This window comes from Meriones unguiculatus, chromosome X, assembly GCF_030254825.1.
Source record: "Meriones unguiculatus strain TT.TT164.6M chromosome X, Bangor_MerUng_6.1, whole genome shotgun sequence".
NCBI lineage: Eukaryota > Metazoa > Chordata > Mammalia > Rodentia > Muridae > Meriones > Meriones unguiculatus.
Genome location: NC_083369.1, coordinates 128,836,899 through 128,841,534, shown reverse-complemented (window position 1 = coordinate 128,841,534; position 4,636 = coordinate 128,836,899). Strand labels below are relative to the sequence as shown.

The window sequence follows — 4,636 nt, the reverse complement described above, 5'->3', positions numbered from 1 at the left end:
CTGCTTCTTTTTTCTCTAAAGCTTTTAGCTGAGCCACTGAATGGCTTGAATGAGATGTTTCAAATTTCTTATTGAAGGCACTTAGTGCCATGAACTTTCCTCTTAGCACTGCTTTCACTGTGTCACACAAGTTTGGGTATGTTTTGCCTTCATTTTCATTGAATTCTAGGAAGACTTTAATTTAATTCTTTATTTCTTCCCTGGCCAGCTGTCATTGAGTTGCGAGTTGTTCAGTTTTCATGTATGTGTAGGCTTTTTGCTACTTCTGTTTTTGTTGATGTCCAGCTTTAGTCCATGGTTATCAGATAAAATTTACGGGATTGTTTCAATTTTCCTGTATCTGTGGAAGCTCGCTTTGTGACCATCTATATGATCTCTTTGGAGAAGGTTCCATGAGGTGCTGAGAAGAAGGTAAATTCTTTTGTTAGGGTGCAAGTGTCTATGAGAAGGCATGGCCACAGAAGTAGCTGCTCATTTTCTGGGTAAAGATAGAAAGGGTTATGTGGTCCACATCAGTGGTGGGAATGACAAGGTTTTCCCATGAAGCAAGGAGTTTTGACCCATGGCAGAGTGAGACTGCTGCTGAGTAAGGGGGTATCTTGTTATAAACCAAGGAGAATTGCAGAGAGGAAACACAAGCCCATTCGTGGATGCATTGTGGATACCAATCTGAGTATTCTCAATTTGGTTATTGTAAAAGAAGAAGAGGAGGAGGAGGCAGAAGAAGAGGAGGAGGTAAAGAATATTCCTGGATGAACAGACAACACTGTACCTCATCAGCTAGGACCTAAAAGAGATAGTAGAATCTGAAAGAGCTGCAGTCTCACTAAAGATGATAATATCTGCCAATATGTTGTCAGAAAGCCCTAAAACAAAGAAGGTAAGAAGCCCAGGACCAAAGCAGACAAGATTCTATGTCATGTCATTCAACATGTCCTGCAACACAAATGCCAACAGATTGCGCTGAAGAAACAACATAGTAAGAAAAACAAGGAGGAAGGTGCAGAATATGCTAACCTTTTGGCTAAGAGAATGAACGAAGGTAAAGAAAAGCGCTAAGAACAGATTGCCAAGAGACATAGGCTGTCCTCGTTGAGTGCTTCTACTTCTGAGTCTTCAGTAAGTCTTTAAATTAGTCTTTAAGAGTAACAAATAAATAAAAGGAAAGTATCTCAGGGTTTTCCTTATGGACTGATAGGTTCTGGGGAGTGAGTGTACCCCTATATGAATGCACACTGTTAATATAAGCATGGCTATGTCAAAGTTCCCAATATGCCATGTCAAAGCCTTCCCTTTGTAAGGGTATGATTGTTGATGAACTCTTGACCTTGAGCTAAAGCAAGCTAGCAAGCAAGCAAAGAAAGAAAAAAAAAAAAACAGTCTGTTCACACAGTTATCAGCATGGTTTCCCCCTCCTGGATCACTGCACCCTGAGACTACTCCCCTACAGAGACCCTCTACTGAGATTACCTAACTCTCTCTCCCCTCATTCACTTTTATATAATAAAGGAAGTGAGGTTTCAGGCTGCTGGTTCATTCCATCAGAGCATACAACTCACTGAATCGCAGCTCTTCTTACAGCTCTTTTCTAGGCATATCTGTCAATTTTTGTTTCATTCCTCTTGGCCCTAGTCAAGGAAATCTCAAAGGGTTAGGTCCAGGTACTAGGTGGACTATTGGAGCTGATTTTTTTAGGATGTAGTGACGCTTTTTCTCCTTGGGTCAATTCATGTCTTTTCTTTGACAGTTTGTTGGACAAAGCTTTCTCCTATCTTCTTTTCTCAATGTAAGTTTCAAGCCAGGCCTCCTCTGGTGCCATTAAGTACACTATCTTTGTAAGTGAAAAGTGATAAAAGTTGGAAGGAGGAGGGAGTGGAAGGAAGGAAAGCTGAGATAACAAGACTGTTTACATTGCATGCCAAACCAAATGTGAGGTAAAGGTAAGCTATTTCTTCTTGAAAAAGCATGGCTTATTTCTCATAAGTTTATGTTCTCATCTGCTTTATAAAACCTCTCTAGATCAAGGAGGATCCAATGATGTCTTTGTTCTTTCTAGAGAAAGGGATAGGGTTCCTTTAGTTTTCTATAATCTGTATACAATGTTTAGTAAAAAGAGGGAGGAAAAAAAGAGCTCTTCTGTACCTGTTTCTCAATAACTCTCTACATATTGTTCAGTGATAAAGGCAGAGAGAGACACAGATCTACAGTGCCACCATAACTAACCTGAGGATTTCCCCTAGACTTTTAGGGATCTTAATCTAGGCCAAACTGAGGTTTGTAGCTTTGAGGTTTAATTGTGCCAGAAGTCTTGATACACTGCTACCCAATGCTTCAACCAGATTCTGACCTCAGAACATTTTTTCTCTTTTTCATGACCCTTTGATTTTTTTTCCTGCTTTTCTATACTGCCTTGTTATCCCCTTTGGGAGTCTTTCTATCATGCTTCAAGCTCAAACATCTTTTGTATTTGGGAGAAATTTTGCATATTTTGCATTTCCATTAAAAGCTACTTTGTATTCAGGATCTGTTGAATGTGTTGATGGTGTCTATGAAAGAATTATGAGATTCGGGTGGCGTTCAGATATTATCATTGTGATCCTATAGAAGAGTCAACCTGTGGATCCTGTAGGGGCAAAGAGAAATTCTCCTCTGCCACTTGATAGTCCACTGCAATGAAATGACAATGCATTGAATAGGAAATATGACACTGCTTTCTCAACAACATTGGAACTATGCACACATTAGGTGGGCACTAAATGAGGGCTAGAGAGGTGAATTTTGCATACCCTTCTTCACAGAGAAGAGAAAGGTCTTGAGGGACCTTAATTGATAACAAAAGGAAATTAACAGATCCATGGATAGAAATTAGCTTATAAAACGATTCCATTTGTCATTTGAATGAGCCCATTGGACTGAGAACATCTAGGAACAAAATCTGTCCCAAGTATATACAGTCTTTTCTGAGATGGTCAGTGGGACTTCCCAGTGGAGATGGAAGCCAGTTGTGCTCTCTTCTGTAACTCTTACCTTAATACAAATTTAAAAATGACACAGAGAGAACCTCTTTGCCATGGCCAATGTTAATCATAAGCACATATTCTAAGCCCCACACTAGTAAAGTAGGTCAGAAGAACACATGAATTCACTACTCAAAGGGCATTGAATGAGCAGGACCCAAGAGAAAATACTGGCTTATAAAAAGAGTATGCAGACGTGGGTAGAGGAAAAGATGTCAGAGAAAATCAGAGAGAAATTCAAGACTATGGCTTGTTGGAAGTGAAGAAAAATGGAGGCATCAGTGAGAAAAGGAAATCTGAGCAATCAAGAAGCTATATAATATGCCAGCTGAGAAATGTTGATTAGCAAAGACAGATAGAACAGAGTAGTAAGTAGAAATAGGAAGCTATAGTGGGTGTGGAATTAGGAACCTCAGAAAGTTTGACTGCGGAAAGTGACTGAGAGAGCAACTCAGAAAGAAAATGAGAATGATTTGAAAAAAAAAAACAACAGGTGAAAAAAAAAAAAAAGAACAACAGGTGAAGTAGGACAGGACTATGAAAGCCTTTTCCTCTGCTGATTTTCTATGTTTAGTCCTAGTAGGATAAACTTGAGTTGTTAGAGCAAAAGTTTTAATTACTGTGTCTAAGAGATTCATAAAACAAAATGCCTCTTACCTATAAACCCCTTGCCCAAGGACAGATACTTCCTGAGATGCTGGAGGCTGTTGCTCATATAAGATAGCAAACCACAAGTTTTCACTGCCCTAAACAAGTTTGATTGACCCAACTATCCTGGATGTGTTTCACCACATGTAGGTGTGAGATATGTGGGCACGAAGTATGTCAGGATGTATGCTTGCCCCTGATTGGATAAAGGAGGGAAGTAGTAGCCTTGTGGGTTTGCCTTTTAAAGCACCTGGCCAAAGTAGCTTCTGGACATTTTTTGAGAACCCTGGAATAGACCTGGCCAGAGCCCATTTGTCCTGACCAGTATTTAATTACAGCTTACTTCAAATTTAACTCAGAATTTTGGTTAGGGATCTTGTTCTCTCCTGGAGGGACTAATGAGTATATTTACATTTTGGTGGAAAGGAGATTATACAAATGAAATAGTTGAAACAAATGAAAGAAAAGAAAGCAAAAGCTAGAGAGCTAGGAGCTAGGGAAATGGGTCACACATTAAAGGCCCTTGTTACATAACCCTGGTGATCTGACTTCACCCTTGTCTTCTGATGCCACAAGTGTACCTGTGTGTCTTTGCACACACAAGTATAAGATACACACACACATCCCACCACATTTATACTTGGAATCAAATATTGTGTCTAAATCACGAACCATCACAGCAAATTTTGTTACTTATTTTTGGAATTCTTGACTCTCGGCTGTGTAAGAAACATTTAATATTAGTCTTGGCTCAAATACTGGAAAACTTTTGTTTATGGCAAGAAATTAAAACTTTTTTAACCCTCCTCCACCTTAAAACCTTTTTTTAAAAATGAGATGTTTATGCAATTTTATCTCTCACTTTGACCTTTATGAAAGCCTTGTTATAATTATATTTTTTATATTTTGAAATTAAGTTTAAGTATATCATTTCTCACCTCCAGCTGCTCCAATGTATGCTTCCCTTGCTC

At 39.0% G+C, this 4,636-nt stretch overlaps 1 pseudogene; it reads left to right on the top strand.

Moving 5' to 3' along the window:
* The first annotated feature begins 451 nt into the window (after positions 1-451).
* Positions 452-1,131, top strand: LOC110543838 (small ribosomal subunit protein eS6-like; annotated as a pseudogene).
* The last annotated feature ends 3,505 nt before the right edge of the window (positions 1,132-4,636 follow it).